Source organism: Xenopus tropicalis, chromosome 6 (assembly GCF_000004195.4).
Source record: "Xenopus tropicalis strain Nigerian chromosome 6, UCB_Xtro_10.0, whole genome shotgun sequence".
Taxonomy (NCBI): Eukaryota; Metazoa; Chordata; class Amphibia; order Anura; family Pipidae; genus Xenopus; species Xenopus tropicalis.
The window spans coordinates 53,632,911-53,656,904 of record NC_030682.2 but is presented as its reverse complement, the minus strand read 5'-3'; the positions used below and the strand labels follow the sequence as shown (position 1 = coordinate 53,656,904).

The following is a 23,994-nucleotide window of genomic DNA, read 5'->3' as shown; positions in this document are numbered from 1 at the left end:
GCCAAATAAAAGACAATGTTTTGATATTAAAAGAATTACAAGAGAAAAGGACATTGCAGGTTTGTTTAGCACTCTTGACAACAGATTTTCATATGAGAAGTCCCATACTTTGGGATGGCATCAGAGCGGGAATGTTGCCCATGTTATGCAACACATAACCATGAATTACCACCCAGCATGAACCTTGTACTACTAAGGCTACAATTTTATTATTAGGTATTATTGTGCCAAGGGTTAAAGTGATATAACTCAAAGATTCAGAGCAGGTCTAGTTACCATCTGCCGACGTGTAGGTAATAAACATCACTACACTTACAGCTCATTAATGACAATGCAACTATTGAGCAGGCAGGACAAATTAACCTTAAAGGAATACTGTCAAGGGAAAACATGTCTTTTTTTTCCCTGAAATGCAACAGTTACAGGAAAACTATACACCCAGAATGAATACAAACAAATAGATAGTTGATATTATATTAAGTGATCTATTAAAGAACCAAAATGAAATACATATATATATCAGTAAATATTGCCCTTTTACATCCTTTCCCCTGATCCACCATTTAGTGATGGGCTGGGTGCTCCCTCAGAGATCACAATACCAGAAATAATGCAGCTTTAACTGTTACCGGAGTAGTGTAGAAGTAAAAAACAGAATTCTGTCCATTAATTGGCTGATGTGGCCTAGCATGTATGTGTGCCTTGGCTTGTGTTTGTGCACTGTGAATCCTATGACCCCAGGAGGCGGCCTTAATTCTTAAAATGGCAATTTTCTATTTAGGAGTACCCTATAGCACATACTACTTAAAAAGTATATTTGTATGAAAATGGTTTATTAAGATGAAGCAGGGTTTTACATATGAGCTTGTTATGCAATATATTTTTTTATAGCGACCTACATTGTTTAGGGGTATAGTTTTTCTTTAACAGTGCTGCTCCAGCAGAATTCTGCACTGAAATCCATATTTCAAAAGCTCAAAGTTTTTTTTATATTTAATTTTGAATTGTCACATGGGACTAGCCATATTCTTCATTTCCCAGGGTGACCCAGTCATGTGACCTGCGTTATGATGAAATTCAGTCACTTTATAGCTGCGCTGAAAGTTGTAGTGATGTCACCCCTCACTTTCCCCTCCAGCAGCCGATCAGCAGGACAAGGGTAATCAGATAGCTGCTCCCTGATACCTCTGCTAAAGGATTCAGCTGCCTAACCTGACAGCATCTCCATGAGAGACAATGAGAGGCAATGATTGCTTACACCCCAGATCTGACCCTTCCAAAAATAAAATATTTCAGCATTGTAGAGATGAACTTAGAAATAGTTTGCATTACTATGTGTGCTCACATGTCCCAACTAGTGGTAGTCATGAGAAAAGCACCTTAGCAGGAGAAACCCTGTTTTGCTATTATGCGACTTGGGTCCTATTTAAAGTACATGGAGTAGGAGAAACAACAAAAATTATCACTTGCATGTGAAAGAAGTTTATTAGTCATATTAAGCCACACTCTTAAATCCATATGCCGCCGCCGCCTCCTCCTCCCTTGTGGATAGCCCAGCAACCCCCAGCACATAATAATTATACACCTTAGGGACCCCCTAACAACTATTTCCAAATTCTAACAAACTCAGAGAAAAAAAACCCTGCCAGGTTCATGACCACTGCAAAATGAACAGTTTTTACTGCACTATACAGTGACACAATGCCAGCACTTCTCCTATAATCTGCCTGAGGTGTGAGCAGGTGAGCAATGTGGGGGTTTACAGTCTGAACCTGAGTTGTGAACAATGCAGGGATTTAAACTGTATAAATAAATTGAGATGCTGTTTTTTTTAACTTTAACGTTTATCACTTGAGACTCCACTAATGTGCTAAAAAATAAACCCTATAAGGGTAATACAATGTGCACAGACCACTATAGAAGCCTAAGGTCCAATCCTTTTTAAATGAAGTTAAATTATATTAGGAATGTTTTTTCAGGTCCCACTACAGGGTCTTAAGGGTTGAGTTGTAAACACAGCATTTACAAAAAATATAACCCTTTGTACTTTGCACACTTTGTAGACATACTTATATGTCTGAAATCTTTGATAACCATCATTACCCAATGTCATGGACAGTTTTGGCCTAACTGGAGGCAATGGCACAAGAGGATTTTTATACTTCACATACTTGGAAAACATACCAACAGTTTAAAATTTCTCTTCGCCATATCAGTAAATGGTAAAAGGACACAGGTTTGTGAATAAATTACAGACAAAATTTATGTAGTGTGAAGAGGCAATAAGCGACAGATATAAACAAGAAAATGTTCTGCAAACAAACTGCAGTGTTTCTCTAATGTAAAGCAGCTGAATATTGCAACAATCCTGTTTGAATATTCTCTTAATCATACATTGTAGAAAACAAAATTGCCACAAGAGGGCAGTCACCCACTGCTGCAATATCACAAAGCATGACGGCCCTAATGATTTATCAGATCTAAATCTATTAGTGTCATTTAAAAGTCACCTTTCTTTTTTTCATGGGTCTGTTTTTGTAGTCACATCTGACTTGTCTGCAAGAACAAGGACTCTTATCTCAGGGAAAATAAAAACCAAACAGCCTAGCCCTCCTGCTAAATACTTATTACTTTTAACAGGACACATCTATGTCCCCCCGGCTTTGGCTTTCCATTAAGCGTAATTGAAAGCAACCCTGGGTGTATTGATCACTGTGACTACACCATACTTCAATGTGCTTCTTTTTTTCTAGAGCTGCTGTAGTAAATACATGAACTGCTGATCTGCTGATTTTTAAAGGAGAAGAAAAGGCTAATAAAGAGCTAATCTCAAGCTGCAGGCATACCTTCAGTTGTCTCAATAGTGCCCTTAAGTCTCCCCATATTTCTCCCGTTCAGATGATCAGAAGCCAAACAGGAAGAAAAAGCAGGAGAGGGGAGAAAGGAGAGAGCTGCGTGTCTCTGGCAGAGGAAAACAGACAACAAATCTTTTGACAGAGAACTCTGAGTTTTTACCTTTCTTTCTCCTTTAACCATAAAAAATGTAGATAGATTGTCACATTTTTATAGATCTGTTAAGGGTGTATTTTAGTAATATTTTTTACATCTAACTCTGTTTTAATTAAAATAAATACACAATTTACCATGTTTAGTTAATGCTACATGTTTACTGCACCTGAAGGCCTCCATAAGAGGTGCTCTACATTATCACATCACAGCACTGTGTAACCTGTGTCTAAATGACATTTAAACTGCTCCAAAGCTAGACTGGCTGTATGAGTCCTATGTTCAGAAATAATTGATTAACCTTGTTAGAACCAGAGGATCTTTAGGGGAGATAGATCAGATGATACTGATGGTGCTTAGCACTTACAGGGGTAAGCCAGCCTTGCTAAAGGGAGACTGGAATGAGTTGGAGCTGACCCAAACTCCATCTGGCACTGACAATGCCCAGGTACCTCCAGGCTTAATGCTGGTACTCCTTACAGTTAACATGTAAAAAATATTCATATATATTAAACAGAGAATGTAATCTAATTAATATTTAAAATCAGCAGCAGCCCATGACAGGGCCCTGTTAAAGGCTCCTATTTTCTGCTCTTCTGCAACAAGAACAGCACCCAGCAAACAGCATCTATTTTTATTGCCTTATCCTATGCCTTGGCAGATTCTCCAATTATTGTTTAATATAATTACAACCATATTCATTTTGCATTTAGTTCACATTTTAAGACAAATTACACAAGGCTATTTTGAGAAACACTCATTTACAAGCAAATATAAAAGCAACTGTAAACTGTCTGATTAACATTTATATCTGCATGAATTTTGAATTGATTTTTGCATGGAATCTATATGTTTATTATCCACATCTATTTATTGTCCAGAACTGCAAAATATGTTGGTGCTTTATAAATACGTGACACTAATAATGTGGGTGGGCATGAGTACAATAGCGTACAAGTGCATATGTATTCTCAATGGAGGGCAGTAAAGTGGCTTATGATGGCAAAAGTTGTTGAATTAGTTGTTGACCGGCCAATCAGGTGAAAAAGAAAAATAATGGTTAAAGTTGACAGAATTATATGGGAAGCATCTGCCTGAGTTTTTAACTGTTTTTATCATATAATTTTATTTTCATAATTCTGAAGACATGTCAAATGCATACCTGTAATGGTGCCAGCATCTCTGAATACTCTCTGGTCCTGCACATTTTCTGGACCCGCAGCTTCACTTACATAGTGCTCTTCATGAATGCCTGGGTCACAGGCTAGGACTGCATGGTCACTTGCTTGCTGAATGGGCACGATATCGGCCAAGGTGTCGTGGTGCACAGCTGTGGTGTCCAGCTTGGCAGGTTTCACGAGGACGTGCAAACTGCCATCAGGTGGAGAAGTGCAGGAGCTGTGATTGTGATTGACATGTACTATTCCCTTGGCAGTGCACTGTCACAGACTTCCAGATAACTGCAAGAAAACATAAAAAAGAAGCATAAAACACAAATGCAGAAGTTTTAACTGGCAACTGTGTGACTGGGCCTGAGGCAAAACTAGCTTCAGTCAATACACGGGATACGACTGCTTCTAACCTATATACAGAGTACATAAGTAAAACTAGTTTTCTGTGCCAGGCCTAATTTGCTACCTGATTCAAGGGAATGATTAAGGTTAAATATTTCATGCAAACAGGCAAATTAACCCTTTAACCAAGTAAATGAGGAGAGTTTATAGCCAAGGTCTTTGGCACTACGTCCCTTTAATCTGCCACATTATTGCTCCCACAGCAATGCAAAGGTAAAATTGAGAATCTCAAAAATATTCTAGTTGCAGGTATTGGTCACATACCATAGCAAAGTACGCTCAGTTTTGTTGATACATATAAACAATGTATAGTCCCATTGCTCTACAGATAGCACAGTATTCTTATCTGCACTAAATAAAAGATATAAAGGACCTGTCCATGTATGGGTAAAGTCATATTTATTAAGACCCAAGTATTTTCTGGATATGATTAATAATTGTATGTGTTTACTTAAAGGGCATGTCAACCCCCAAAATATTTTTTTGCATAATAAAAGAAAACATAATTCTAAGCAATTTTCCCAATATAAAATAAATGAAACTTTGTAGCGCTTATATTTTGCGTTGCCTTGTCCTTTAAAGGAGAAGGAAAGGTTAAGTCACTTGAGGGTGCCAAAATGTTAGGCACCCACAAGTGACTTAAATGGCATACTTTTTACCCCGGGCTGGTGCCCCTGTTCAGAGAGAACAGCACCAGCCCGGGGTAGCTGCGATCGCTTCCTCTTCCGTATTCGCTGCGCGCGCATGCGCAGTAGAGTGAAAAAGCCGAACTTAAACATAGAAGTCGCCTTTTCACTCTACTGCGCATGCGCCGGCCCACTGATTTTGCCGGCAGCACGAAGACGGAAGGAGGAAGGCTCGCTGCAGGTGCCCCGGGCTGGTGCTGTTTTCTCCTAACAGGGGCACCAGCCCGGGGTACAAGGTAAGCGGTTAAAGTCACTTGGGGGTGCCTAACATTTTGGCACCCCCAAGTGACTTAGCCTTTCCTTCTCCTTTAATGTGAAGTGCCAGCTACCCAAAATGTCTGTGTACTTTCTATGCACTATGCTTTTTAAAAGTTACTGTTTGCAAGGTTGCCTGTAGACATTGTTTGCACAGATATGCCCATTTTATTTATCTGCTAGTGGGAACTGCAATGCTGGAGTAGCCATAGCAAATGTTATTTCTTTTATCTGGACTCCAATAATTCAGATATACCAGTTATTAAATATCTTATGACATGATGGAAAAATGTGTTTTTTAACAGCTGTAACCTCCCATCTGTCCACACAGCTCTACATACCATATACACTAACTGAATGTAATACACTGCACATTACAGCACTAAAGTCAAATGTTTCAAATAAAGGGAAATACTACACTAGCATACACACAGGGTGCTAAAAAATATAAAGATACAAATCAATGAGTAAATAAGAATTGTAACAATGTAACTAATATGGCAGTGCTGGCTGCCAAGTTAAGGAGAGAGTTTTTCTCTTGAAAATGAAATATCTTTACATGTAGTGTTCTACACAAACATGATCAAAAAAGGTATTGCACCCATTCAGAAACTAGTGGAAATAAGTGAATTACTGAAAAAAATCCAACGTTGTGCTCTTCCTCAGGATATAACATTATTTTAATATATTATATATATATATATATATATATATATATATACTTTAAAAATGACCACCAGTGTTGGAAACCCGAGGTATGGTATGTAGCGGTGTGCCATCCTTTTTGTGTGTGTATATATATATATATATATATATATATATAACGTTAGAACCACGAATATCCTGTAAATTATGTCCTTATTAATGGTGCCTAGTGATGTCATCAGTTATAGCCGGTGCCTAGTAATGTCATTTCTGTCACATGACTCACTGAAACTTGTGTATTATAATAAATCATGTAACCCCTGTTGTAAAATATAAGTGTATTAGAAGTCACCCCAAGTTCCATGACTTGTATAAAAGCACTCTGCCTTCAGCCTTGACTTAGTGTCATACTGTACAGAGAAAATATACACTTTCTTTCACTATGTCATTCATGTTAGAAAGAATCATTATATGCATAAAAGATAATACAGGAAATAACCTGAAGCCACCAAAGAGAAATGATAATTACATTCACATTATGGTCAATAATTTACAAGGGTAAATGGATTGTGACATTTTATTGATACTTATGGCAAATACCCATATGAAACCTTCATCAGAAATGAGAATTTCAGCTTTACTCACAAGAGTGGAACATTTTCATGTTCTTTTACAGCTAATTAGAAAGCAGGTTTCTGTTGGCTCATAGAGATCCTTACAAAATATCTGGCACAGGATTAGAGGTTACTTGGTGCAATCCTATTCTCTCCCCATGGAGAGAGTGTTCTTTCCCACCATGTACTGCATTTTTTAGCAACAAGTCTCACATAAAGACATTTTATATTCTAAGTAAGTAAGTAAGTAAGATCAAGTAAAATGTATTGCATGATTATCAGAAACAATTAAATCATCCTTAAAAGAAGTATCACATTGCACAGATAATATATAACTTTTCTTTATGTTATTTACATTAGAAAGAGTCATATGGATAGGAAATAACCTGTAGCTTTAAAGAGAGCCAAGGCCAGAGAGATGTCATGATCAGCAGTTATAACAAACAGATGTAGGGCTGAAGAATAAACACATTGAACATCCCTCAGCATGAATGTTTTATACAGAAACCATACAAAGAATAAAAAGGAAGGAAAATATCAGACTTCATCTAAGTCAGGGGTGTCAAACTCAATCACATAAGGGGGCCAAAATCTAAAACACAGGCTAAGCTGCCGGCCAAATTTTTTATTAAGATACTGTACTGTCAGGCACAGTCACGGTGCAGTCAGGCACAGTCTCCAGGGGCCACATAAATAGCCAGAAGGGCTGTATTCGGCCCGCGGGCCTTGTGTTTGCCACATGATCTAAGCATATGTTTTGAATACATCGGAAATCCATGAGTAAAGTTAACTATTCCCCCCATGGCCTCTCAATTCTTTTTATTGATGCTAGAAGTCTCTGGAATAGCTTTTTAGGGCTATAAAATGATGCAAATCAAGGAAACACTGAAGTAACTAGAACAGAACAATTGGAACTAGGCATTCTGAGCCATTAGAATTTGTCTATAAAATATAATAAGCAAAGCTTTATTGTGCAATTGAGGTACATCATCATACAATTTAGTACTGCAAGAGGTCTCATAAAGGGCATCTAGCATGTATGTAGTGTTACAAAATAAGGGTTTATTTCTATCACTTTAACTGTGACAACTCATATGCCAAAATGCCAGTAATGCTAATGTGGCCTTAAAGGGATCTGCACACCTTTCTAAAAATCACCCATGGAGCCTGATGACACTGGAAGATGGATTGCTGCCTGCTTTACCATAAGGAAGTGCCTTGAAACCCAATATCCTAAGTGCTCTGAAATAATTCCACAGGAAAAACTTTCCAAACTAGAAAAGTAAAAACTAAGTAAGCTTTATCAGAAAGGTCTATGTAAAAACAGCCATAAACACTTACAGAAGTGATGCTATGAGTCCTTAGTGAAAAGAAATGGCACATTTCTTTCCTTTTATTCTGCATACATGATATTCTGTGTCCGACTTCCTGCTTTCAGAAAAATCCTTTAGGGCACGGCAGGAGTCTGCTCAGATTGCTCCTATTTCCTCTCTCCCCCTCCCTTCTCTGATGTGTAATCTGAACTTAGAGATGTTCCAGGAGCAGTGTGCTGGCAGATGTCAGACCAAGCTAAAATGGCAGCTACTATCTTAAACAAACAGAGGGAGCTTTTATGGCTGTTTACTCATGCAAGGTAAAGCATTTTGCATAATATAGCAATCTACCTTCCACTATTGTAACTAATCGATTGGCAATAAAATACCAAAATGCATTTTATCTCCTTTATAAATGACATCCAGGGTATTCCTAAAAAGTGATCAGTAGGATGCAACATTAGAATGATTTTCAGGAAATCCACAGTAAGATCTGATCTTCGGCCCTAGCCCAATGATAGGACTGGAATAATTTGACTAACACAAAGGTGGCAAAATTAGGTCAAATCAGGAAAATATCTTCTTGTTTTGAGACCTAGCCAAACCACTGGATCTTCACATGTATTAAAATTTATAGAGCCATGTTATCAAAATTCTGTGGCATTGTTGTGGCTCTGAAGACCTCTGGATTAAAGGTTGGGAACAGAGAACTGCGGTACTGCATTTATAATTATTTCTGCCCTGTGTATTTGAAATTTCCCTTCTAATGTGTACAGGTGGTGACATTCCTCAATTTCCAATGCATGCCAAAATATTAAGCAAGTTTATTCAAGAGATATGATTGGATAATGCTTTAATTTACCACAGCTTTGTTTTGCCTTGTACACGCTTTTTATGCTCTGCCATCATGTATGCATCTTGGGAGTCCCTATAAAACAAATGTCAGCCCTATGCAATCCCTTCTAACAAGGTTAGCCACATGTTCACAGGACTGCAAGGAACCTGTTCAGTGCACCAAGCATCTGCTTTAGTAGAAGGCATTAGGTACGTGCGGCTGACCATGAATTCAGCAGCCACACAAGCTAGAACATGATTTACACAACGTTTGTGGACTGTCAATTTATAGCAGCTGAACAGCTGCAGCCCCTTTCTAATAAATGATAGTATATATTTTCTCAGATATCCTAATTTCTAGAACTATAGGGAAAATATATACAGATATCTTGCAATAGAGGCACTGTATTCTAAGTGGTAGTAAGTTTTTTACTCTTAAGAATTCACTGTCCCAATCTCTAAAGACTAGTGGCACACAACGCTGTTCATCCCATTTTCTTTTTATGTAGGCAAAGCATCAGTTTGTGAATGCACACAGAGCACATTTTGCCACAGAAAATGCAAAAGTATGCTTTGTGTGCGCTCACAAGCTGATGGCGCACCTGTCAGTGCACTTGGAAAAAGGAGTGGATGTGAGGGCAATGGCTTTTCTCTGTCTGTGCAGAAAACACAGGTTGAGAAAAGTAGATGAATAGCCCTATGTGGCACTAGCCAAAGAATAGATGTACTGTACCATATGAAAGCGATTGTAGAACCACTAAAATACTGATGTGTCCTATGTCTTTTTAGGCATATGCCAATAGCTATTACCTATCCTGAGGACATGAAAAAAACATACATATTTAAATTCTGTAAGAATATGTAATATATAGTGCCCCACCAAAACCATTTAATCCTCATTAAATATAATCTCTGTGTCACTGAGACTTTATATTACAAGAACAGCAATGAATATATACAGTATAGGAGACGTCTGGCAAACTAACCTCAGCTGCTTCCACCCTAAATTGTTCTGCAGCCAACGCACATGCATTGCTATGCCTTTCTTTTTAACCTCAAGCACCTACGCATTTCATGCTAAAGTTAGCTAATCCCTTAGAAAGAAAAAGATGAGTTTTGTTTATATCCACACGTAATTCTGTATATTGTGATATTATTTCATTATCTGCTGTCAATAAGAGGTTAATTATACTAAAACAAAGCGTGACACCCTATGATATGCCCATGTGCTCAGGACCAAGCAAGACAAAGCATTTGGTCTATTAGTAACATAAGGAGAAGCAGCATGACGAGAAGAAAGAGCAGTATTTAGTATCATATTCCTCACCAGTTAAATGCAAAGCCTTAAGGCAGTAAGCGTCCTATAGCCCAGGCTGCTGGAACAGTGCACTGCCAATAGGAAGGCTGGCTAAGAGCACCCTTGCATGTGACCTTGACTGCCAGGCCTGGGTGGGAGTAGCTCTCAGCAGATTTCTCACAGCACGCCAGTGCTCGGGGACTCCAGCACTTCTCCCAGAGACTATAAATAGACCTTCCGCATGAAAAAGGACAGGACGAAATGGAGCTAGCAGCTGCATGATACTATAAAGGCCTGCGCATCGATCAGCCCTGGGGTGGGATTTCTGCTGTTATAATTCAATAGTCAAAGTCAGGGCTATTACCTAATACTATGTTTTCAGTATGGCCTCATGAGATACCTTAGCAGCAATAATAAAACCCATGCCAATCTGCACTCCACTAACCTTCTTTAATGTTTAAACAAACATTTTATTACTTAAATCTATATTTAAAAAAGGATTCTTTTTTTAAAGTAAGGTTTTAAATCTCAGCCACTAGTTATAAAGCTGATCTTTAATGAGATAGTTCACCTTTAAATTACCTTATAGTATGTTGTAGACAATGATATTCTAGGGCAATCTGCAACTGGTCTTCATTTTTATTTTTTATGGTTTTTCAGTTATTTATGGTTTTGTTCAGCAGCTCTCCCGTTTGGTATTTTAGCAACTAACTGGTTACTATGGTGCAATTCATCCTAGCAGCCAGGCAGTGGTTTGAACAAGAGCTGGTAATATGAATAGAAAGATAAGTAATAAGTAACAATAACAATAAAATTGAAGCCTCACAGAGCAATAGATTTTAGGTGCTGGGGTCAGTGACTCCCATTTAAAAGCTGGGAAGTGTCAGAAGAGAAAGGCAAATAATTTAAAAACTATTAAAAATAAATCATGAAGACCAGTTGCAAAGTCACTAGGAATGGGACATTCTATAACATACTAAAAGTTTACTTAAAGCTGAACTGCCCCTTTAAAGAATCTGAAATTAAACTGGTATGTAAATATATTGCAACAGTGTCTTTGCATGACATAAGTTTACCATAAAAGTATTTGTCCAATTCTTTTACATTACCTATCTGATCCCCCATGTTCCCCTATGAGGGGGCTGCCATATTTGTGCAGCAGTAGTCCGTTAGTATTAGAAGCTATAACTGACAGGCTGAGAAGGGGCAGTCTGGTTGGCAAAACAGTCAGGTTTAGGAACTTCAAGTAACAATTACTTAAAAGGACCAAACAACCACAACTGCAACACCCCTGGATGATGATGATGATGATGATTGATGATGAAGAAGAGAGGGCCCTGCTCAGTAAATGCAATGTGCAAAGACACTGGGGTAATTTATAAACACTGGACACAAATATACACAAGTGCACAATGAATCTTTTCAACCTTGACTCAAATGCCCTGATAAATCCATATAAATGCTAATATTCTGAGAACTAGAAGTATTACAATAGAGAAAGCAGGTTTTGCAGCTACCAGCAAGAGGAAGAGGGCGATGGCAGAACTATAGTGGGCCCAAAAAAAATTACAAAAAAAAGGAGAAAAAGGTAATTAATACAATAAATGAGAGATTAATATATGGGTTGTGTGAGGGTCATCTATAAAGGTGGAACAAACTTTAATTTATTACAAGATGATAAGAAAGATGAAATAACCAATTGGTAGAGGTGTGCATCTAATCATATTTCTAATTCACTATAAATTGTAACAACCCATCCTGAGTGCACTGATATAATAACTAATTGGATAAAAAGTATTATTTTTCAGTTTTTTCATGACTCAGGGCAGGTTACATATGGTAATGGAGACTCCAATCACAAAATGTTTTTATGCATGTAACCTTACCTAATCAGTAATCATGTAATTTATTTTCAGGAGTAATCCATTATAGTGGCTGCATGGGTTTCCTTCAAATTTTCCCTTCTCGGTTTTACAATAAAAATAAAAAAATATATATAATATAATACTTTTTAAACTTTTGTGTGCGGTGCAATACGGTGTACTCAGGTCACAATGATTATAATAGTTTCTTTGTGCGCAGAGAGAGGGAACACAGTTTCCTTTACTTATTCTGATTTCCTTCGGCACTCCAAACACATACAGGCAGGTTAATTAGCTCCTATAAAAACTGACCATTGTTCATTGATTGTAAATGCAATATGGACCTTAAGGGCCGTGACACACGGAGAGATTGGTCGTGCCGCGACAAATCTCAGTTGTCGCTGGCGACTTATCTCCCCGCAATGTCATCCCACCGGCTAGAATGTAAATCGCCTTGATTTGGCGAAGTCGCCTTGAGAGGAAACTTCGGCGACTTCGGAAGATTAGTCACCCCGCGACTAATCTCCCTGTGTGTCACGGCCCTAAATTGCAAGCTCCGGTGGGTCTGATGAGAGCCCGGTGTGTTTGGTGAGACCATAATACAGATTTTCTAGAAAGCCTTTCACTTCAACATGTAACAAGGTGAGGTAGAGGTTGAATGACTTTGCCAGCGTAAGGGGAGGTGGGGAATGGTTCATGTGAGAGACAACTGAATGACCATTTATAAAAAAAGGAGGTATTTTTCCCTTTAGGACTCCAGATACAGTTCTGTTCTTAAATGAACACAGGCAAATGGTTTCATTGTTTATTATATTATGTGCTATTTGAGAGAATTAATCCTGTCTTAGGCAGTATGATTACAGCACAACATCTTTTCTGGCACAGAAACAGACTTTAATAATGAATGTAGCCATTCTTCTATTCTTTTAAATGCCAGGCATAGTATCGCGGTCTCAGAACTGAAAAAAAAGATGACATTCATAAATAATCTTTCAACTGAAGCCAAGAGAAAAAGTTATATAGGGTATTCTGAAAGCACTCCTATATTTTTAAAGCACTGCTCAGATTTCCTTGTTATTACCTAAAGTTTTCAAGCACAACACGGAGTACTGTGTTTGTGATCCCCAAACACAGTATGTTAACACAAATAAAGCCAAACGGCACCTGCAAAGGTTTCTCTTTATCTACCCCTAAACATATTCAGTTTTTTTATACACTGAGCAGATTTATTTTAAATAACATTTGTAAGAGTACGCGTTTCTAACAGTGCCATAGATTTGTTTCCTCTGCTTTTAACTTTCCAAATTTAACAGGACAACAGTTTTATACAATAGGATTGTTTATGTAAGTGAAGGTCACCTGTTGAACCACTTAAAACTTTGGCCTTGATCCCTGATCTGATAAACAATACGTGTAGGCTCTGGAGGATATGCCCCTCTGACCTCAAACTCTGTTACAAAGAAAGAATAGGCCAAAATGCATTGCACTGTTGCATTTTTGACAGGATGTATAGCACAACCATGGTAACCCTGGTTCATGTGTTAACAAAACTGGACAAAGATATTTTAAAAGTATTTGGCATATCTACAGGTTTGACCAAATATACTGGTGCCAGAACATTGTTGGAAATAAAAATTCTATAGAATGTACATATGAATTTCTTTTTCTGCAGCTCATGGCACTGTAGCCAAGCACCTTGACATAGATGTCAGAGAAAATAAATTAAAGACTGTAGAGAAGAATTATTTAAAATGTGGTGAAAGAACCTTGTTGTGCTGCCAGACAGACTAAGCCTTCACCCACACAAGGTACAACAGTGACACCATCCCTTATCAGCTCAATAAAGGGTATTCTATGGATGGAGGCCAAAATCCTTCTTATGGACATATAATAAAAATGGTAAAGCCCAGTATTTCTTTGTATAAAGGGAAAACAATCAAGCCTTCAAAGTAAATAACACTAAACTAGCCAGGAGTAGGTTCATTGATGCTTTAGTGCCCCTGGAACTGGGTGTCTTAAGTCTGTGCATGGCATCATGAAATCAGTAAATTAAAAAGGTATTTTGGACAGCAATATTAAACCCAGTGTATGAATACAGAGTCTCCATCGCAAATCATCGTTATTTCAGTATGAAATGAACTGAAGCAAATTTTAAAAAGCACCCAGAAATGGCTTAAGTGTTAAAATTTTGGCAGTTTCATTTTTCAGATCTGAAAGGACAGCCCTTTAATGGCTTTAAATCTATTAGAAATACATAATGAATGTATACTGGAAAGTTGTTATGAATTGCATTTCCTTCTTATTAATCAAAATGGTATTTTGGGGTTTACCGGTATATCCCTTTTAAACTAATTAAAAGTTAGAACTGGAGAACAGAAAGGGATACACATATTGTGTTCAACTGCAACTACTTAAACAAATAACCATAAATAAAACCACTGGAAATATGTAATATATATATATTATGCTCCAAAGGCATTCGCCGGGTGCTGACCAAGGGATAAAAAGCAGATTTGTAGAAAGCACTCACAGCATAAGTAGAGTAAAAATTTTCTTTGTGTTTATTTAGATCATCGCATCTACGCGTTTCGATCCTCGTGGGATCGTCATCAGGATTCCTAATTCCTAAGAATTATATTTTATGCAATAATGTGTTCCTGGTTTAAGAGAAAAAAAAAAAAGGAAATATGCTTGCTGGGATGCTAAAATTGTGTAAATGAATAAAACCAGCTCTTGCTTAACAGGGTTTAAGCTACCTTTCTGCATGTTAGAAACAAGAGAGATGTCATACAAGACCATTTTGTGTTGTAGGAGAGAAAGATATTGAAGAGTTGAAGAACTAAATTATGAAATGTATTATAAAAGTTAAAGGAGAAAGAAAGGTAAAAACTAAGTAAGCTTTATCAGAAAGGACTATGTAAATACAGCCATAAGCACTCAAAGAAACGCTGCACTGAGATCTCTGTCAAAAGATTTGTTGGGTCTGTTTTCCTGTGCCAGAGAAACGCAGCTCTCTCCTCTTTCCTGCTCCCCCCTCCCTCAAGAATGTGAAGAACTCACTTCCCCCTCCTTAGGAATGTGGATCTGAGCCAATCAGCAGGAAGCTTCCTCATAGGAGGAGCATGTACACCGGTCTGGGTCTCAGTGCAGGAGCGAGGCCTCATGGGAACTTTCTTTACACAGCTCAGCGTTTTTTCTTCCTGTTTGGCTTTTGATCACCTGAACTGGAGAAATATGGGGAGACTTAAGGGCACTATTGAGAGAACTGAAGGTATTCCTGCAGCTTGAGATTAACTCTTTATTAGCCTTTCCTTCTATTTTAAACAGTGCATTGTTTAAGTCCTATTCAATCTGTAAGATTTCTTGTTGCCATAGATTCCAAATATTATGTTCTATCAAACTATAGCAGGAAATGTGCTTTCTGTGACTCAGAATGCAACAATACGGTAATACTAAAAGATTTATTCTGAATACTTTGAGCTGTGCTCACAGTTATTTAAAGGCATTTCCTGTTCTAAAAAGTTAAAGTAATTAATGATGCCTGAGACAGAAGTACCCTGCAGAAAGGCAAAAGGAGTTAACGTATAGGTTTAATCCTATTCCTGTCTTAAGAGTCTCAAAAAAATCAACTTAGATGTGTGGCAGTCCTTGCATATTAAATTAAATAATTATGTTAAAAGTACATGTAGAGGAAAAAACTTATAACTTATAAAACATAATGCAGATGATAGTTGTTGTGGCTATTACCTTATAACTAAAAAACTTATAAGGTTATAGCCACAACAACAAAGTTTTTTGGAATAACCCAAGAATTGAGGTGCCCAAAAGCATTAATGCATGATGATACCAAAATAAACCAAGCCAAGTCACCAGCATGTTTCCTCCAAAAACACACTTTTCCCATTCAAGGAATGGGTTGCTATTAGTGATGATTGAATTCTTTCGCCATGCATAGATTTGCAGTGAATTTCTGCATTTGGCGGACTAGACCAGGGATTGGTCCGACTGCCATCTTGAGTCAGGAAGGATTTTTTTCCCCTCTGCAGCAAATTAGAGAGGCTTCAGATGAGGTTTTTTGCCTTCCTCTAGATCAACTAGAAGTTAGGCAGGTTATATATAGGCATTATGGTTGAATGTGATGGACGTCCGTCTTTTTTCAACATAACTTACTATGTTTATCATTGGCAAAAAAAATTTGCACCTGGGCAGTAACCGATAGCAACCAATCAGTGCTTAGATTTTTCCAGCCAGCTGCAGGTTTAACACTGAAAGCGATCATATTAAAATAGCGCCATATGCCTCCTACCTGCACCCGAATGAATGAAATATGCTCGGGTGCAGGTAGCAGATATCCTTCAAAAAACACGAGACTTCATATCTTCAGCAGGTATCGGCTACATGTGCCTGCACCTGAGTGTATTTCATTCATTCGGGTGCAGGCACAGGCATATGGCGCTATTTTCGTTTCGCCAAAAATATACTCCAGACGCCTTGTCTGACATTAGCCTTAGAGATTCTTCATGCCAATTATCCATACACACAGGCCAGCAATGTGCATGTCAATGCAAAGACACTGCAGAGCAAATGGAAGTACAATGGCTTTTGCTGGCCAAGAACCAGGCGATCTGCTTGCTTCCGCCAGCTAGTGTATCTGCACAGTGAGCCACTGGGCTATGCAGATTTTGGCACGGAAACCAGAGTATGCATTTTCTTCTCAAGATCTTCTTCATGTGTCTGCACCCTGCCAATCACAGTGCTTTTTGGTGCAGACCTGGAGTCAGTGGAGGCCAACAGATTGGCAGATTCTCATGCTGTTGTTTATACGCATAATATGTAAAGTGACACAATCTGTATTAGGGCAAGGGCACACTAAGTTATCCAATGCTTCTCTTTGACCAAGGGTTGAATTGGGGCTTTAACTGAAAAAGTCTAGCAACCTCCGGCATAAGAAGAGTTACTAAAGGCTGGACATAGGCAACCATTTCATACATTTATTTAATGTTAAGAATAGAATAGGATTTATTGAATGCTGTATATCATATAACTTGTAAGGCAGCGGATCCAGAACTGGGGTGGGCCAGTGTATGGGGAAGGGCAGGAAGCCCGAAGTTCATTAAAGGGGACACTTAAAAGCATATTTTAAACTATGGTCTTATTTTGAACTTACTAGGCCTGACGCTTGAACCCACCAGAATCTGAAAAAAAATCTGGTGATAAGGGATTCATTGAAAGCCATATGGATATTTAATAGGGATATTTAATAAAAGGCAATAAGTTTACCCAAGTACAATAACTCATAGAAACTGGTAAGAATAAAAAATGTAAAAAAAGAGTTAATGTAAAACAAACCATTTACAGTGCCAAAAAGGAATAGGATTCCATTTTATCAACAAGGAAAACTAAACGTGACCTTTCTCAGAAACAATGAAATATTTCTTTCTTTTGTGTAGACCTGGACGACATTTATAAAAGTGCATTATTTAGGTTTGTATTCACAAGATGTTCAGAAGAAAATGTAAACCTTAGCATGGCCATGTTTAAAAGTGCCTACACCCTGATTTTTTTTTTTTTTTTTAGTTATTATGCTTAATACCTAAACTAAAACTAAAGTTGATGATTAACAGCACTATTAGTTTGCTTTTTTTTTTTCAGATTTTTTTTTCAGATTTTTTTTGCAGGAAGATCTAGAAAAACTCCAGGACTCAACATTGCATATAATAGATTAAATATCTAGAACATCAAATAGCTTCTGAAGTTTAGTTGAATACAACATTAGGCTAGTCTAGGTCCTCTGCTTTTAGTAAGTTCTGGTACTTGAGTCGAGAAAAGAATTTAGCTACACTATATTAAATGGTATTTTAGTGTTGTAAGTTAAAGTTTTACCAAGGCACCTAAGGCTTGAGGAATGTTCCAGTGGAAAAATGGAAAGCAGACACACCAAGCCAATCTCAAAAAAAAAAAAAAAACTTACTAATTTAGCGTGGTCAAAAAAAAAAGGCAACCCTAAGGGCGAAGACAGGGCGATTTGTTGCTGCGATTTTTAAAAATAGGATTAAGGCAACTAATTGTGACGGCTATAAAAACAGCAATGTGCGTACAGCAAATTTTACACACAGGGTCTGTTTATGCACAGGGTAGAGACACGGAGCTACTAGTAGCAGCTACTTGTTATAGCTATATGTCATGGCTGTCTCTGTGTGTGTGTGTTTTAGCAGAGGCAGTTCTCAGTATTGTCTATGGCATGGTATTTTCTGGTGTTTAGTAGCTGTGACAAGTAGCTGCTACTAAGTAGCTCTGTGCGTCTTCGCCCTTAGATGTTTATGTACACAGGGCACTACTGTATGTGCGATGTCCCGCAGTCGCCCGAACTTGCCTTGAGAGGAAACTTCGGGTGACTGTGGTAAATTGCAGCGAAGCATATGCCATCCCACCGGCGATTTACATTCTAGCCAGTGGGATGGCATTGCGGGGAGATTAGTTGCACGCGACAATGAAGATTTGTCGCTGGGCGACTAATCTCCCCATGTACCCCTGCCCTTAGGGATGCACCGAATCCAGGATTCAGTGCGGTATTCAGCCAGGATTCGGCCAAATCCACGGTCCTGGCCAAACCGAATCCGAATCCTAATAAGCTTGTATTACATAGTGTCCCTCCCAAATAATAAACATGTTGTGCTCCGCACCCCCCCCCCCCCCAACCCCATAAAATGTTACTTTCTATGGGAAAAAGGCAAAGGGCGACCTCTGCAAGACAGGACCCAAAAAATATTAATAGTAGTAGCAACTCAGTAATGGTCACATACAAATCACAACAACCCTGAGGAGACAAATATTATCTAAGTTCAAAACCATTTCAAGCACTATTAAACCCTATTATGTTCATGGTGATATATAATATTTTAGCACAGGGAGTGCTCAAAACTTTATACAATTTCCTTGTATTGTCTAAAGTGCCCTCCATAATGTTTGGGACAAAGAAACTTTTTTCTTTAATTTGCCCCTCTGTTCCTCAATGTAAAATTTAAAATCAAACAATTCAGACATGATTAAAGTCACATTCCAGTCTTTATTTTAAAGTTATTTGCACACATTTCAGTTCCACCATGTAGAAATTTCAAAACTTTTTATGGAGTCTGTAGTTGCCATTGTTCAACATAAGGAGAAAAGCTGAGCTAACTAAAGTCATGGAAGCTATTACAGTATGAAAAACAAGAATAAAACCATTAGAGACATTGGTTAAACTTTAGGATTACCAATATCAACTGTTTGGAATATCATTAAAGGAGAAGGAAAGGCTAAGTCACTTGGGGGTGCCAAAATGTTAGGCACCCCCAAGTGACTTAGATCGCTTACCTTTTACCCGGGGTAGCAGCGAGCGCTTCCTCCTTCCTTTTCGCTTGCGTGCGCATGCGCAGTAGAGTGAAAAGCCGAACTTAAACAACTAAGTCGGCTTTTCACTCTACTGCGCATGCACCGGCCGACGGATTGCGCCGGCAGAAGAGAAAGGAAGTAGGAAGCGCTCACTACAAGTACCCTGGGCTGGTGCTTTTTTCTCCTAACAGGGGCACCAGCCCAGGGTACAAGGTAAGCGATCTAAGTCACTTGGGGGTGCCCAACATTTTGGCACCCCCAAGTGACTTAGCCTTTCCTTCCCCTTTAAATAGAAAGAATGCACTGGTGAGCTCTGTAATCACAGACTGGGAGGCAAGGAAGACATCCACTCCTGATGACAGAAGAAACCTCACTATGGTAAAGAAAAATCCTCTAACGCCTGTTCGACAAATCAGAAACACTCTTCAGGAGACATGCATGTCTTTGTCAAAGTCTACTATCTGCAGAAGACTTCATGAACAGAAATACAGATGCTACACTGCAAGATGCAAACCACTAAAAAGTTTGCAAATAAGTATTAAGAGTTATGGACAGACAAGACCAAGAATAACCCTTATTTGAAATTGTGGAGACGAAAAGAAACTGCCGAAGATCCAAAGCATATCAGCTCATCTGTTAAACATGGTAGTGGTAGTTTGGCTTGCATGGCTGCCACACATTTATCTTCGCTGATGATATAACCACTGATGGTTACGCACTTTCAGCTGGATTCAGTCAAATGTCCTTCTTCTATGGATCATATGTGACCCATGTCTTTTTATGAACTGAAACATGCCTGTGCTCACACAGTAATACTAAATTGATCTTCCAGTCTAGCAACCATAATAAACATATTACAAATATTGTAAGTAACAAGAATGTTATAATTGCTTACTATTTACTCTCCTAAATAGCGTGCCTGTTGGAGAAGCTGCAATCTGGACAGTACAATAAAAATTTTTTTTTTGCTAACATTTAATTGATATATTTATAAGCCTCACTTGATTTAAATATTTTCACAGAAAGAAACCATCTTGATTTGATATGAGTTTAATGTGTACAATGCTTGTATCCTGTTCTAATTACAAACACACTTGTTGCTGCTGATTGAGTTAGAAATCTGCAGAGAACATGAATGAGGCATTCAGAGGAGTCAGTGCTTTATTGTGTACAATGGTTTTACCCACTGATCTTGGCCTAAAAAAAAAAAAAAGACACACATATTTCACTGCATAATTAACAAATCCAGCTATCCCGATGCTTGCCAGACAGAAAGGCTCCAATTAACATTGCATCTAATACAGCCAAGCTGATGCTAACTCTTACAAAGTGTTTTGTATTTAAATCGTAAAAATATTCATGTGGGCATTTAAAAATTGGCTATAAACATAATAAAAATAGCCAGAACTTTGCAGAAACCAACAGCTACAGTGTATTAAGGCCAAATCAGCCAGACATACTGGGGTATAAAATAAACTGAAAATCACATTTCAAATTCTGTCTATTGTGTAAAAAAAAAAAAGTTGATAGATTACATTTTTAAATGAAAGAATTTCAGACATGGAATCTATTATTCAGAAATCTGGGAGGCTGGGACTTTCAGTGTGATGTAGACAATTTGCAGTTGGTTTTTATTATTTATTTTTGGTGGTTTTTCAGTTATTTAGCCAGTTTGGAATATCAGCAGCTACCTGGTTGCTAAGATCTTGTTTGTCTTAGCAACCAGGCAGTGGTTTACACGAGAGACTGAAATATGAATAGCAGAAGGGATGAAAAAGGTAATAAAAAGTAACAATAATAATAAAACTGTAAGCTCACGGAGCAAAAGTTTTTGGCTGTCGGAATCCGTGACCCTAATTTAAAAGCATGAACAATGTAAAAGTTGGAGGCTAATAATCTGACAACTATAAAATATAAACAATAACAATTGCAAAGTTGGTAGGAATAGTACATTATAAAAGATACTAAAAGTTAGGTGAACCACCCCTTGAAAGCAGGACTCCATGTTTATTGCCCTCAACAAAAATTTATGCTAACTTAATTGCTAACATCTTGCCCCAGGCACAGGTAAATTTGATGGGAAGCACAATGCTGCCACATTTCTTTTAAAAAGGCTGGTATCTGTTGTAGTACAGCAGTATTTATTTATTTATTCACTTAAGTGATACATTCTCATGCCACTATAAGGCATACAGGAAATTGAGAGTCACCAGTAATACAGTATCTGGGTAACCATCCTTTACAGCATAAATTCTTTCGTTTTGTATAACAAATATGTATCATTCATATATTCTTCCCTGAAATAGGAAAGAAAACGTGAAGCCTTTGTGTTTGTGAAGAACATTCCATCTTTATATTTACATTAAGAATGGAAGTTATTGCCTAAGCAGAGATCAGCATAACAATAACATTGCTTCTACTAACATAAATCCATTCTGCATAATTTGGCTAAAGTTTACAGAAAACATTTTAATTTACCAGTGTAACATATTAGAAAACATGATAACATGGGAAAAACTGTTTCACAAAAGAGATTTTCCATTTACTCATCAGTATCTTAGGGACACACAACATAGAGGGGCCTGGAATATAAATGTCTGAGGTTAACTTGCTCATGACAGTGCAGCTGGAAATCACTGTCTCATGATCTCATCACTGAACCACGAGGCTTTTTTTTGCCTTCTTTCCAATCTCAAGGCACCAGCAGCTGAAGTTATACAGAAACTGGAGCCGAATCATTATGTAAAGTAAGCTAACAGCCGCCATAGAAAAGCTTTGTCCAGTAACACTTGTGCCAAAATGTCTTGTAACTGCTGAAACCCAAAAATACACTTATGCTAAAACAGCTGTTAAAGAAGAAGGAAAGGCTAGTAAAGAGTTAATCTCAAAATGCAGGCATACCTTCAGTTGTCTCAATAGTGCCCTTAAGTCTCCCCATATTTCTTCCATTCAGAAGATCTGAAGCCAAACAGGAACAAAAAATGCTGAGCTGTGTAGAGAAGATTCCCATAATGCCTCACTCCTGCACAGACCATGGGACCAGGACTGTTGCTGGCGGCGCATGCGTACCCCCACTAGTGTCCGGTTGCCATGGCGACTGCTGCCCTTATAAGTAGTGTATGCAGCGGCAGCTTGGCACAGAAGATGAGGAGACAGCTGGCAAGCAGGTGCTGGAGGGGGGAGAGGCAAAGGGGGAGAGTTCCGAGCAAACCGTAGCAAGCAAACGGCAGGGGCGGGGCCGGGGGAGTGCTGGCGGGGGGAGAGGCAAGGGGGGAACGGACCAGAGAGAGTGAACAAGCAAGCGGGGGGGTGGGGTACTGACAAAAGGAAGTGAGCGGACCGGAGCGGGAGGTGTGTGACAAGAGGGGGGGGGGGGGTTGTGCAGACGAGGACGGGAGCGTGTATGTTATGGATACAGATATCTCGATACACATAAGGACACAGCTGCTGGGGGTGGGAAACACAGAAGGACGCGGCGGGGGCGCAGGGAGGATGTTGGGGGGCACATGTGCAGAAGAGACAGTGAGGGAAAGAGAGTGGACATGCCTTATTAAAGATGGCGGCGCCGTTCACTGAAACAAGTATGTAGAATATAGCAGGTGTATCTCTGTAAATCTTTCATTAGGCAAGCCAGAAATATAGCGTTTTTACACAGCAATAGTAGTACTATTTAATAGTGTGCTTAATAGATTTCGACTTTCCTTGTCCTTTAAAGGGAAGAGTCATTCTGAAAATAGCCGATGGGATAGCACTGCTTATCATAGAAATATTACTGGGTTACTCCTGCTTTATATGCATGGTAAGCTCTAATGAGCAGGGCCCTATTGGTATTTTTACTTTTTTTTATGTAATCTGTATGTTTGATGTACCATTCTATTGGACAGCTTTGCAAATATATAATAATAAACTTGTAAAGGTGTAACCATAGGAGTAGCAGACTCCTCGACTGTGGGGACAAAACCAGATGTGCTTTAAAAAATTGTTGTGCTTTAAATAGTAGTGGCTGATTTATTGAAAATTTCATCAAAAACTCTACTATTCCTGTCCATCTATTCCACTTCTTGCTGCCTCCTTTCCCAGGCTGTGCAGGAGGGCTGACGGCACTTAACATGCTGCACTGTAGGATAGGAACCAATCAGCAGCTAGGCTAAGCTGATAGGGAACTGGAGCCTGTTACTGCTTGTGTCCTGCAGAGCTGTAATTGGCTACATCCCTACTACTTTGCTTCTGGCAGGGACTGTTAGGACACGCCCACCCCTCATTTGAAAAACAGACAGGGACCAGAGAGGGCCTATGAGGGGATCCAATAAATTATAAATATTATTATAAATATAAATTTTTAGGCCAAAATGAAACCAGCACCATATATTATTCATAATTGCCCTCAAGATTAGAGATTTTTTGTTTATCCATTTTGTCTCCTTTAAGCTATAACAATCTTTGTTTCCCAAAGTGTAAACCTAAACTCAGAAGCCTTAGAGAAATTGGTGAGTGTCTCAATGTAAATTCAAATTGAAAAGGTTAATGCACCTACCAT

The 23,994-nt window shown here is 38.5% G+C and overlaps 1 protein-coding gene across 2 annotated transcripts in view; it reads right to left on the bottom strand.

The window, feature by feature from the left end:
- The window catches only part of trak1 (trafficking protein, kinesin binding 1), a 128,850-nt gene that overhangs the window by 86,622 nt on the left and 18,234 nt on the right, over nucleotides 1-23,994 (bottom strand). Inside the window, exons 1-2 of one of the 2 annotated variants that reach the window (XM_012964248.3) lie at nucleotides 10,255-10,355; nucleotides 4,169-4,466 (exon numbers count right to left, since the gene is read on the bottom strand). The gene's annotated coding sequence lies outside the window, so the exon portion shown is untranslated. 2 annotated transcript variants of the gene reach the window in all.